The sequence below is a fragment of the Pelecanus crispus genome, chromosome 4, assembly GCF_030463565.1.
Source record: "Pelecanus crispus isolate bPelCri1 chromosome 4, bPelCri1.pri, whole genome shotgun sequence".
In the NCBI taxonomy this organism is placed as follows: Eukaryota; Metazoa; Chordata; class Aves; order Pelecaniformes; family Pelecanidae; genus Pelecanus; species Pelecanus crispus.
In genome coordinates this window covers 77,076,272-77,090,684 of record NC_134646.1, presented here as the reverse complement: position 1 = coordinate 77,090,684, position 14,413 = coordinate 77,076,272, and positions in this window count along the sequence as shown.

Sequence of the window (14,413 nt, the reverse complement as noted above, 5' to 3'; positions counted from 1 at the left end):
CATTGACCTGGACCAGTGGGCTAAGTGAGGCACACCAAGCTACAAGTGCTGGGCACTGAAGCGTTTCATCAGCGTATGTGCTGATGTCACTATGGTGTAAAAATGTGCAATAGCTTCTGTTATTTCCGTTGAGTCCTCATTCAGGTCCAAATTCAGCACAGAAAAGTGAGCCTGTCTTATTTTAAGCATGCAGATAGTCTCGATGCTTTATTTTTACTTTTGATTTTTTTTCTCGTTGAGCTTGAGTGACTGGTTGCTAACTTTGACATCTAGATTTTTTATATTCTTTACATGTTTCCTGGAATAGTTTTATGTTGTTGCCTTCTTTGTTTTTTTAATATCAGAATACTTGCACAAAGGCATGTAGGTGGTTTTTTAAAATTCTTTTCTTATGTGCTATTTTTTCCCCCATAAGATGGGAGTGTGTACTTTGTCAGTATTTCTTCCAATGTTCCTTTTGCAAACCCTTTTTTAATATATCCAGGTCAGTATTGATGTATTTCTTTGCAGGCACTCTTGTGCTTCTGTCTTCATGATATCTGAATTAATCTGGATTCACCAGTTAAAATGAATTATCTTCGTAACATTCTTGTGAATTCAGATAGTGTTGTTATGTTCAACCTACAACTAGGCTCTCTAATCTGGAGATATTAAGGTCAGATGACCGTCATTTTGGTTTAATGATTTGGAACATTTTAAGATATTTTTTAGCATAAGTGAACACAGTGTTTTGCATGTTCAAATTCTCTATTTTCTTTAATCAGGATGTTTTTATTTCTCCTTTCTGGAATAATTTTCCCCATTCACTAGATATTTTACAATTTTTTCAGCATCTAAGGTAGGGACCCTACTAATTATACCATTATTAACTACCCGACCCTGGTACATTTCTTCTCATACCGAGGAGGAATATTCACCCAATGCACTCAATAACACAAGAAAAAACCCACTATGTTGTCATGCAGTTAAAGGCCGAATTGTAATGCACTTGCACACATGCACTTAATGAATTTAATTAAGCTTTTGAGGCCTGGACTTCATAACTTTTGGGGTTTTCTAAGTAATTTAAAAAAATAATATTGTAATTATCAAAAAGAAGTATTCTGTCACTTAGATTTTATTCCTAGGTTGTCTCACTGTGAAGTTTATTTATATAAGTGTATATACCAAATACCACAGAAGAGGCCTTTAATATTCATGGCCAGAAACATATAGACTCATTACTTCTGGGCTTGTTGTCTGATTTCGGAAGAGGAGATACTCCAGTGGTTGTAAACTCTTCAGCCTGTTGGAATCTAATGACCTTTTCCAGCCCCAGATCTGAAATTAGTATGTGGCCCATGTTGATGCCAGCCAGATTTCTGCTGGAGACAGCCACAAACTGAAGTCCTTGGTCTTTGCTGCCCAAAACTGTAATTTTAACACCAATCCTAAACTAGCTTATCAAGTCCTTTCAGACACCATGCAAAGTTTGTTATATCAGCCCTACTTAACATTGGGATCTGGGGCTGGCAGGAACCAGGAAGATTAAATTTAGGACTAACTTAAATTGGGTTTTGGATCACAAGGGTGGTTATAGTTCAGGATGGGAGAAAAACATGTCCTGGAGTTAAATTTGCCACCCAGACTGACAACCCGAACCAGGTTTGGGTCTGGGAATGGCTGGGGGTGGCTGGGTTTGCTGGAAGAGAGAGTTGGGCTTAAGGTTTAGGTGATGGAAGAGGCACTGGCAAGCAAGGTCAATGAGTTTTATTTAGTTCTAGATTTGGCAAGGGTTGCAAGGTTTGATCATGGTTGTGGCCTTTTTGGGTTTTATAAGGCTGGAAGGGTTCACTGTGTTAAAGTTAAGGAAGGATTTGCACTGGTGTTGGATTCATGCTTCTCTTGGTGCCAGCCCTAAATTTAGCAAGGGCTTCTTCTCAGTCCAGTGCTGATCTTTCTTCATCGGCACCTGCTGGCCTAAACTTTTTCCCAGCAAAAATCTTAGAACTAATCTCAACATCCAAACATCTGTAAGACAAAGACCTAAAATTAGATAGGGATGTCATATTGGCACAAGCCCCAACATTGCCTTAGTAAAGCCTTCTACATTCACCCTTAACCCTACATCATAGCTCTTGTCAACCTGAACCTTAAACCCTCGTTTTTTCCTAACTGTGACTCTTGCCAGCCCAACTCTTGATCTAGTTATGTGGCTGAAGTCAGAGTCTTGAGCTACGAAGTGTTACAGAGCCAGCACAATTATAGAGATTTTATTTGCTCACATGGAGCAGTGACATTCAGTAATACTGCTTCAAGGCCCAGCTAGATAAATCAATGTATTTGTACATTGTTGTTCCTGAGGAACTGAGCTCTCCCTGAACACTGGGGCATGTGAGGACATAGAGCTAGCAAGTTTGGGGAGAAGTAACTCTACCAGGTTTAGCCATTACCCAGAATATACAGATAACAGGAGGTTCCCATTATGGCCTGTGTGTAATGACAGCAGCTGGCAGCTGGTGAAACTCCAGCTGAGAGCCTTTATATCTGAAAAATTCAAAACTAACAGCTTTAGAAACAGAGTGCATCCTATTTCCACTGCCAGAAAAAGTGCTGTTTAATGTGCAAGGGCAGTGTTTATTTTTGTGTATGACACACATGGACACTTTGATATACAGCTCAGATACTCTTTTTCAAAATAGCACTTATTTTGAGCTGACAATGGGAGCTCCCATTAGGAAATTAGTAAAGTTGCATCATTTTTCTCAAGAGTGAAATGTGCCAGTTTTATTCCTTCTGGGAATCCATATCCTTCATCACCAAGAGACGTGGCTAAAAATTTTAAACAGATATTGGAAAACCAGTTCTTATTCTTCATAACTAGAAGTGACATTCACAGGGATTCACATTTCTTGGGGACCAAAGAATGACATGCAGGATGTTACAGAAAACAGGAGCAGGTTAAAAAGGAGGTTGTCCTTTGTTGTCCTTCAACAAAATGAAAAACAGAGTGACATGGATTGATTTTTTTTTTTAAGAGAGAGAATGAAGGGGAAAAACGTGCTCTCAGTATGATAGTGAAACATTGCATTCCCACAAGAAATCAGTCCTTGTTATCTTGCTGTGAACTTCCCCTGAATCTTCCCCTGATTCGTATTTCCGATATAACCAAAGATACCCCAAAAAACCCACAACTTCTTTTCTACTACCAGTGAGTGGTATCAGACTAGAAGCAAAGAGCTGTTTCTGAAGTATCTCCTTACCTGATTTCTGGTGGATCAGAAAAGTTATCATGGGATTCTTCTTTCGTGGAGAGCCTTTTTGAGGTGCTTAGCTAATGCCTCTTGCCAGTAGGAGATGCTTCCCCTGTGGATACAGGGCACAGCAGCATGCCCCTACATTTCAGGTGTGCTGGGAGATCATAAAGGAGAGTAGGCAAGGTCCTGTTGGTGCCTCCTGGTGCAATATTGCACTAAGCACAGCTCAGATGGATCAGGATTTTTAGCTTTCTCTTTTGTGGCAGCTTAGGAAAAGAAACATTAGATAAAATGGCAAAAATGCATAGTTTAGATTAAACAGGATTCTGAATGCTGGGGAGAACTGTGGAGGAACCCAACTCATCAGGATGAATGGGCTACACAATGGCCAAAGGTTATCACAGGGAAAGGCATAATTTAAACTATTAATTTATTCCATTAGTTCCTATAGTCATTGTCATCACTTACTAATTAACTCCAGATGTAACCCTAGCTTGACTATGGAAAATGCTATCTCAGTGTGGAGCACCAGCCAGAAAAATTACCTAAATCCTTGGATGCATAAAAAAATGGAAAATACAGTGCCACAGTCAAGGGAATGGCTTCAACTGGCATGTTCTTTGTAATTTTACTCATTTCTAAAGAATTCAAGATATAAAGAGAGTTATAAAACGGGCAATGGAAATTATTAGTCACAGGGATGGTGTGCATGGGCAAATAGCGCAGGGCAGGTGACATGCCAAATCATCACAACGATGTGCTCGTACCTGCCTCAGGATTTCGCTGAGGCCAGTGGTGCAGCAGGAGTCAGTGCTCAGAATCCACAGTGCTGAAAACAAATGCCATGATATCAGACAGCATAGTTTTTTTTCAGAGATACACAAATACTTCAGGGCATGAAAGAAGTATCTACCAATGGAAATCTTGCTTACGGGGAAGTTATTTTTTAATTTTCCATCTGATTGTTTGTTGCGCCTTCCTCAGAAGTATTGAATGCTGAGCGCTGCTAGAGAACTTGGTGGAAAATTCCTATGATCTAGTCAGGACATTCCTATCTATCTATGTGCATAACTCCTTTGATTTAGATAATGTTATTGAAATGAATAAACTGTTCACTTGCATACCTATTTCCAGGACAGGACCTAACTGCTGTAAAGTACCATCCTGTTATTTGCAATGTGAAACAAGCAGTCATAGGCTAACATGCTTGACTGAACTTCCTCATATTAACACTACTAACCAAGAGCTGGGCTTTTGCTTTATATGTCTTGCTAATCTTCACAGAAAATCATCTTGGAGGACAAGAGGTGTAGGCGGAGTGAGTGATATGAGGAAGGAACATAGACAGTTTTGTGTACAAAACATTCCCCCTACGCAAACGGTACTCTGGGGGTGGCTGCTATTTTTAGTTTCAAATTTAAAAGCCACAGTCCAAAAATAAAAAAGTGTCACTACAAATAATAGAAGTGAGGCCAGCAGGTCAAATCTGGGCTCTTCCTTTTTTTTTTTTTGAAAGGTGGATGTGTGTGGGCTGTGAAGATGGTTTCAGCGAGTCACTTTTGAGAATGAAGAACAATATGGGAAACCAATGAAAAGTGTTTTAGGTGTTGATCATTTCCTCTGAATGGAACATATTTGTAAAGCTCACATACTGTACACCTACGTTTTATATTTTTTAGAGAGTATGTTAGGTGCTTAATCCAAGGTGCCATAGGAGGACCTAGTGCTTCTTTTGACTTAATCACTTGTTTAAAAATGTGGTTTAGCATGGCATGTATTTTTATGCAGCAAGAAGGACTATTTATGACAGAAAATTAGTACACAGTAAATTAATTTAAGGAGTGAAATGATAACCTGCTCTTTACCCTGCATTCATTCCCCATGAGGACACTTCTACCCTTACATGGGGCGTGAAGTAGACAGTTCTTTCTGAACTCACCCTTGCTTACTCTACCATCATTTCCATGTATTTAAGTCCTTCCAAAAGTACTAAATGTCTCACTTGTATGTGAAGATGTGAGATGAGGCTCTGTTTGGCCTGTGTAACTTTGGGGGCTTAGTCTGAGATTAGTTTAGACACCCCGGCACTCTTTAAAGCTATTGGGGCTTCAGAGGGAAATTTCAGTAAGTTGAACCAGTATTGTTAACAGTGAACTGAGCCAAACCCAAACCTGACCTGCCAAGCAGTTTCAATAACATTTTTTAATCCTCTAACTGGTGTTGAACCTTTAATTTTATGTTTCTGTTGACTACAACCAGGAAAGGAAAGCCCTCTCAGGGTGACAGCTCAGCACAGGCTTGTGTTTCCCAGCAGGGACCCGTTCAGCCTGGGAACGGCTGGCACCTCCCTGGTCCAGCAAAGCTGCGATGTCGCTGCGTCTTCCTCCCTTCTGCCCCCGTCCTTCTCTCCCCCTGTGCCTCAGCCCATGCACAGCACACATTCCTGCCCCTGCACTGCGATACCCTGCTGCTCCGCAGCCCTCAGCAGGGATCTTTCTGGCGTGGGGTTTTTTTGCAGTTGCCTAAATTGAGCTCCAGCTGTACGGCTCCTGGCAGGAGGAGGCTGACTTTCATGTTGTGGGGATGAGCGGCTGACTGCTACTGCCCGCACTGCCCCATAAAGCCTGCTTGAACCCCTCAGCCTTGATTTCCCACTGTCAGTCCCATTGCATATCCCTACATATGGCTATGGAAATACCCTTGTGTGGTCTTTCACCTACGTGTCTCTGGGTGTGTGTGCACTCTTATATTGCGATATTGTCTGCACGCGGACACACACCTGTTAGGTGTGGATGGGAATGGCAAAGAACCACAGTTTCTCTCCTTCAGCTCTGAAAAGGTGAAGTGGAAACACTGTGCTAAGACAATCACAGAATGGTTTGGGTTGGAAGGGACCTTTGAAGATGATCTAGTCCAACCCAAATGCCTGGTGTCTGAGCTGACGATAGGTTACAGAGACATCTTATCACAGGACTTTCCATTTTTAAGACTTATGTTTTTTTCTTTCTGGGAAGCAGTTCAACGCCACCAAATAATTAGGGTTTGTTACTGGCCTCAACTGGAACTGAAACAGAAGTAAAACTAAAAGGTGCTTGTCTGAGTCTCTGGTTATAAGCATTCTTCTCTAGTGAAAAATAAGTCAGGAGGAAAGAGGGTTAAAATAAGCTTGAATTAATAAGGGAAGAATATAATTTAGATTCTGCTGACTCTCAAGAACTGTTCCGATGTTTGTTTTGTTTGGCCTGCATCATGATACAAAACCCTACAGCTTGAGTTTCAGTGATTTCCTTTTGAAACAAGATAGTGTTTCAACTCTCCAAAGAGTGAAGGCTGAACCCCTACCACAGCTGTGATGGTGGAAGTGCAGAACAACTCCACTGACCTCAGCCTCAGTTGCTCTAAATAATTTTGAGGTACATCTTTAGCTAGGCTTTCCTGTCACCCTTGTATGTGAGGGGCTTTTATGTGGGTTGGGGTTTTTTTTTCCCTTTTGCAAATTTTTTCTAATGATAGCAGTGCCTTCTAAAAAGCATTGGATTGACACTCTGGACATGAAAGCCTTCTGCCAAGAGAGCATATACGGAAACACTGCCCAGCCTGTCTTCTTGAAGCATTACCTGAAGGGATTATTTGTTAAGAGATGAGGGTAATTCAGTGTCTAAAGCCACTCAAGCCCCAGCCCTAAGCAGCTAGAACAAAGGTCAGTTTGTCTCCAGACTCCTTCATCTTTCTTTTTTTTCCCCCTAACTCTGTTGAAAGCATTTCCCAATGTCTTGTTCTTTTAGATAGTTGGACAATAGACTGAGTAAATTTCCCCTATCTTGTGGTGGTAATTTGGGTCATTTCAGGAAAAGTTGCTGTTCATTCAGTCTGGTTTCTTTGGGCAACCAACCTGTGCGGTCAATATGTGGCTCTTACATCCTGTAAATGATATGACGTTTCATACCTCGTCACCAAGTGGGTTAGTCATGCCTGGTTACCAACATTTAGTTCTGAATTATTCTCTCCCACTGCTTTTCCTCATGCTTTTACTCAGATTTTCTGTCTTTTGATTTCCAAGGGGTCTTGGTCTGTGGGTTACAGGTCCTACAGTCTTTGAGCTGGCTGCATCAGCTCAAAGACCTGAAGATGGTCTCAGCATGCTGCTGGTGTCACCAGATACAGCATACACGGGTCAGGGCAGCAGCTCTCTGCCATGGGAGCTCATTTCAGTGACAGCTACCATAGACATGAAAGGTTGTAGTGGTAGAAATATTTCTTGGTTTCTTTCAAGGCAGACGCCTCCATGCAGAGGACATGCACATTTCTTGGTGTAGCAGGTCTGTTGTCTTATTAGAAACCACAGATTTACAACTGATTACCTCAGAGGTGAGGGAATCTCCTGGTCTCAAAGACGTAGCAAAATGAGTCTTATTTTGTGGTATTTTCAACAGACAGAAAGCTTTCAAAAGCTCTAAGGGCTGAACCGTTTTTTCTTGATAGAAACATCTCATTGTGCTTTATCTGTGGGGTTATCTTCTGGGTGAAATCAGAGATCCCTGCATGCAGAGGGTTCTTGCAAGATCCCTCAAAGACAGATTTTGGGGGTTGGTTTCCTCTAAACATTATAGTAGCAGAACAGCAGATTATCATTTGGTCTGGTCTCAGTAAAAAAGGCAATAATTAGCATGTACTTTAATTCTCTTCATATATTTGTATTAAGTAAGTTTCTTAAGTTACACATAGGTATAAAATCTAAGTTTCAGTGGATGAAGCTAATTCATAAACCTTAGGCAAGTATAGGTACAGAATTACTTATGGAAGTGGTGGTGCGTAGTGCTGGGCAAGGGATAAGAGCGGGAAGTCTTCATTGTTCTGCTGAAAGAGGTGGGTTTAGCCCCACTCCCACTCCCGTCCCTGCGTGTCCTGCCACCAGATGGGGGAACCCCACGTCACGCTGTCACAGCTGCTGGCAGGAGATGGCACCTCTCTGCCAAAGTCACGCTCGCACCTCCAGGGCAACGCTACTGACAGGCTTGCAGAAGGCACGTCAAAATACCTTTCAAAATGGATTAGAAGCAAAGAAGTTTTGCAGAGATAAATTGCATGGGAAGGGACTTCCTATAAGTGTCTGGGGAAGAGACTGATTTTAACAGATACCATCATGTGTGGATCTCGCCAAGGAATGTATCCTCCATCGGGAAATGTAAAGGACAGCAGAGTTCCCAACCATGGGGGTCAAAGAATATGCACGAGCAATTGAGTGGGTATGGGAAGAGACTTCTGTTGTTGATTAAGCGTTTTTTTCTGTTTCTTCACAAATATTTTATCAACTTTTTTTTATTTTGTTGTCTGGCTTGAATGCTGTAAGTATATATTTTTACTTCACATTTCTTTGTATCTCTCTGGAGACAAGGGCATTTTCAAAGTACCTGCCTAGCCTTAATTTTCCTTTTAAAGATGTGGCGATCCTGAATACTGGAACACCCCAAGCAAGTTTTCAGCTTCCCTTATGCTGGCCTGAAATACCCAGAGGGTAAGAGAATATTGTCCACAGGAACTGCACAGGCCAGTTTGAAAGCTGGTGCTGCGGAGGTCAGCAGAAGCAGCAGCATCTCCCAGAGGAAGCTCTCTGGCATGTGGCAAGGTGAGGAGAAACCTCACCTGAACCTCAGGTGTCCGTGTGAAGCAGTTCCTAGCTTTCAGGGACAGCCTGTGCGATATTGCAAGTTCGGGAATCTCGGAAAGGATTTGCGGAGGTCAGCCTGAGGCAAAGGATTGCCCAGTGCCAGATTGTAGGGGGACACTTTCACTGGCAGGCTCAGCACCTCTGCTGGTGAGCAGGAGGCCAAGAATAAGTTCACGGCTCTGGGAGTGCATTAACCGCTCATGTTAGCCGATAGGCGTGTGTCCTGAAACACACTTGGCCTTGGGCACTGCAGTCAGTATTACTGGGACACAGCTTCTTCCATGTAGGATATTGTCATGGTTTAACCCCAGCCAGCAACTAAGCACCACACAGCTGCTCGCTCACCCCCCCCTGCCCCCGTGGGATGGGGGAGAGAATTGGAAGAGTGAGAGTCAGAAAACTCCTGGGTTGAGATAAGAACAGTTTAATAATTGAAATAAAGTAAAATAGTAGTAGTAATAATAATAATAATAGTAATATACAAAGCAAGTGATGCACAATGCAATTGCTCACCACCCTCTGACCGATACCCAGCCAGTTCCCAAGCAGCGATCGCTGCCCCCGCCGGCCAACTCCCCCCAGTTTCTATACTGAGCATGACACCATATGGTATGGAATAGCCCTTGGGCCAGTTTGGATCCACTATCCTGGCTGTGCCCCCTCCCAGTTTCTCGCTGGCAGGGCATGAGAAGCTGAAAAGTCCTTGACTAGCGTAAGCACTATTTAGCAACATCTAAAGCATCAGTGTGTTATCAGCATTATTCTCATACTAAATCCAAAACACAGCACTATGCCAGCTACTAGGAAGAAAATTAACTCTATCCCAGCCAAAACCAGGACAGATGTAAATCTGATGGCCTCCTCTGAAATCAGACACCTGGAAGCTTTCATTCCAATATTTTCTTTTCCAGTAGTGGTGGTGGCAGTGTTCCCGGTGACACTGTGGGAAATCCAGGTTCAAGTCTTTTTTTTGTCTGGGATGATACAAACCCCTGTTGTATAGATGCTCATGAGAGGACACTGGGAACACAAACTGGACACCTGGACTCCAGTTTCTGCCCATGGGATTCTCAATGCACTTCATTGTATGACACTGCATGTAAAACGTACGATCCTCCTGCAGCAGGAACCCAAGCCTCCATGCTGTATTCCCTCCCATACAAGGGTTTATCTTTATAGTCACTCTATACCTTATAGAGACTTGATGTGCAGCAGTAAATATATGCCTTTGTGGCACAATAGATTTTCAAGCAGTGCTCTCAGAACTGGCTCTCGGAGAGCACGCTGAGTAACAAAGCCATATGAAGAGTCATAGACCTCTGTGCTGGCTGATTTAGCCTGTCTGTTAGCTGGACTAATTAACCCAGATGGAAAGCGACACTAATGCAGTCACTCTGCTTCTGCCTTCTGAGCCAGTTTGTTCAGAGCCAGCTTTGATATTTCTACACAGTAGCGCATTGTCTGCGTAAATATATTCTCCATGCTGCAAATCAAATCACTTCGTAGCTTCGTAGCAAGCATATGGCTTGCATATGCCATTGCCAACTCATATCTTTATATGTCCTGGGACCCCTTGTATAGGATCTACAAGTGAAAAAGGCACAATTTTCCCCATCTTATTTACTGGTAGAGTTTGTATTTCCTACCCTAGATGATCTAGATCACATCTGTTTTTTTAATGACTTTTAATATGAAAATTCCTTAATGCTGCTTGAGATGGCTTCTACTTTGCAATACCAGCAAAAAAAGAGTATTTTATGCATTATTTCTAATGTAGCTGTCAGTGTTGGCAAACATACAGTCCAGTGAAAAGATTAAGCAGTCTACACAGCAGCATACAAAGCAGACTAAAAAGTAGGCTAAAAGAAAGTTCTTTCTAAGTGGGTTATCTTCACATGGATATAAAACAGAGATGGAAGAAAACTAAATACTGTTGATCAAAGCTATCATCAATTATGTAAGGGTTGAACAAGGATGACTACTTACGAATAATTCTCCTTCTTTTGTCTTCTAGCTGTCCTTTAAAAACATAAAATACAGTTTAGAAACAGTTTATGGAGCACTGGAGTGAAAATGCATAGGAAGGTGTGGTGGGTTGACCCTGGCTGGACACCAGGTGCCCACCAAAGCCACTCTATCACTCCCCTTCTCAACCGGACAGGGGAGAGAAAAAATATAATGAAAAGCTCATGGGTTGAGATGAAGGCAGGGAGAGATCACTCACCAAGTACCATCATGGGCAAACGGGACTCGACTTGGGGAAATCAGTTTAATTTATTACCAGTCAAATCAGAGTAGGATAATGAGAAATAAAACCAAATCTTAAAACACCTTCCTCTCACCCCTTCCTTCTTCCCAGGCTCAACTTCACTCCTGATTTCCCTACCTCCTCCCCAGAAGCGGTGCAGGGGATGGGGAATGGGAGTTGCGGTCAGTCCATCACACGCTGTCTCTGCCGCTCCTTCCCCCTCAGGGGAGGACTCCTCACACTCTTCCCCTGCTCCAGCGTGGGGTCCCTCCCATGGGAGACAGTCCTCCATGAACTTCTCCAACGTGGGTCCTTCCCATGGGCTGCAGTTCTTCATGAACTGCTCCAGCGTGGGTCCCTTCCATGGGGTGCAGCCCTTCAGGAGCAGACTGCTCCAGCGTGGGTCCCACACGGGGTCCCAAGCCCTGCCAGCAAACCTGCTCCAGCCTGGGCTCCTCTCTCCACGGGTCCACAGCTCCTGCCAGGAGCCTGCTCCAGCACGGGCTTCCCACAGGGTCACAGCCCCCTTTGGGCACATCCCCCTGCTCCGGCGTGGGGCCCTCCCCGGGCTGCAGGTGGATCTCTGCTCCCCCTCCATGGGTGCAGGGCACAGCTGCCTCACCATGGGCTTCACCGCGGGCTGCAGGGGAATCTCTGCTGCGGTGCCTGGAGCACCTCCTGCCCTCCTTCTGCACTGACCTTGGGGTCTGCAGGGCTGTTCCTCTCGCATATTCTCACTCCTCTCTCCAGCTGTAGTCGCGCAGGGTTTTTTTCTCCCCTTCTTAAATGTGTTATTAGAGAGGCGCTACCGCTGTAGCTGATGGGCTCAGCCTTGGCGAGAGGCAGGTCCATCTTGGCTCTATCGGACATAGGGCGAACTTCCAGCAGCTTCTCACAGAAGCCACCCCTGTAGCTCCCCTGCTACCAAAACCTTGCCACAGAAACCCAATAAAGAAGGTCTGGGGAAAAGAATAAAGTATACCAAATTGTGCTGAAATTTTATGAAAAACCATAATGAATGTCGGTGAACCTGAAGCGTAAAGGAGCAGAGGTGGAGAAACTGAATCTCTACCACAGTCCTCAAAGAAGAGGCACCAGATGTCCATCTGCCATCAGGGAGAAGGGATGCCTTTGCAGGAAATAGGGGATGTGTCCTCTTGGCTATTTATTTGCCAACGGTGCAGTACCCTCACCAGAAGTGGGGATGCTCTATGACTGTGCCGACTAGCGGAGTGTTCACCAGATGGAAGCATTAGAGTCAGGTACGGCGGTGAAAAGGACATGCTGGTGCCAACGCGTCGTTCCCATGACACCTAATCCGGCTTAGAGAAATCTCTAGGAATCTGTAGCAAGTTGCCTGAGAGGTGATAACGAATTTAGATTTAGACAAGGCAATTCTCAGAGAAATTTCTCAAGGCCTCAAGTGCCACACAAAGCATAACAAATATTGGAGGGCAGATTAGAAAACATGTTCTTGGGAAGTTACACTGAGTTTTCATTCATAGCTGTAATTCTGTGCGAATGTTCATGTAAATGTCAGCGCTCAGTCAGGAAGGTGGGTAAGCAATAACTTGCATTTGTTTAGAGGATAATTGGTGCTAGCGAAGAGTGTAGCACTTTTTGTGCTTACCTGAGGCAACCTTACCAGAAAGGCAGCTGGTCTTAATCTCCTGATATCAACAGAAGGAAAATTTTCTTCCTTAGCTAGTTTGTTCCACTCTGTATATATGAGTGGTCCATACCACTAATACAAATATCTTGGGCTCATCTTTATTTCAGACTCCATCTTTGCGTCATCTGCAAATTTATCCATGGTTATTTTCTTTTTACTTCCATGTCAATGATGGAAATATTCAGTAGTGTTAGTTCAGCATAAAACCCTGCTAGAAACACACCATTCGATGATGATCCCCACTGAGGACATGTTGAAATCTTTCAGCCAGTTCTGAATCTGTGCACTGTTTGGGTTATTTGTATTTTAGAATGCCACATTTGTATCAGGATGTAAAGGTCGAAACACTGAGTAACATACCTATGCTTTCACTGATTTTTTTATCTGTTTTTCCACTACTTTACGTGAGATTGACAAACTTAAATCTGTGCAAGAGCACAGCTCTTCCTCACAATGCACTTGCTTGTTTTTAATGTTGGCACAACAGTCGCACTCTTCCTGTCTTTTGGAGTTTCACTCTAGCTGCATTTGATATTGTTAATGCCAAAATATATCAAGAAATATCAGTGGGCTAGAGGTACTCCATAGCCTGCTTTTTACAGTTCCTGGGTGCAATTAATGCAGGCCGGTTGATGTAACAGTCTTTATCCCAAGACATGCATTTTACTATCACCTGACTTATTTGCTAATTTGGCTGCAGTTCATCATCTTCATGTGATGTGGGTACATCACATCCCTTTCTCCAAATATAAACTAAAACCCTTAAGTACTTCTGCATTTGCTGCATCGTTTTTGACAGTTTTATCATTTCCTTTGACTAATGGGCCTTCTACGATAGCTAGGGTTTATTTTCTTCCTAATGCCTGTATAAAATTTCTTCTTGCTATCTTTGCTTCACTCCCAACTTCTTCACAACTTTAGTCTCTTTTAACAATTTTCTGCCATACTCTAGCAGTTGCCCGCCCCATAGCAACCTGTTATGAACACCTCTCTCTGGCAGACAATCCTCTTATGAACATGCTTCCTGGAGAAAAGGACGCTCATGCATAGCAGGACCTAAGTCACCTGCAACCCAGAAGACACAAGGGCTCGGTAATTGTTTGCTGAGACCATCCATACCTGCATGTAGGGTTTTAGCTGTGGGGAAAAACATTTCCATGATAAGCAGTGCCCATTTGAGTTCCAGGAATTTAGTATGTTATGTATTCATGTGAGTGAGCTGCCTGTGGGTGCTGCTGGGGGTACTGACTGATCCCATAAGAAGCTGAAGATGTCTTCAGCAAGGAGGTAACCAAGCCTTTGATGTTCCAGAAAGCCTTGAGGTCAGGGTATGAGTTTGCATGAACTTGCTAGACCCTGAGAACGTGACCTTCACCTCAGTCTTTCTGACCACTGCGGCAGTCGAGGATGCAGTGGAGGGACCTTTTGCACAGACCACAGAGACAAAAAAAAAGGGGGAAGGAAATGGCTAATACATCATAACTTCAGCACAGTAATAGAACCTAGGCTTGATGTGCTTCTCGTAAATCAACTATACTGATTTGTAGCAGAGGGGAAAGGAGAGAGACCACACGGACGTATGGAATTTC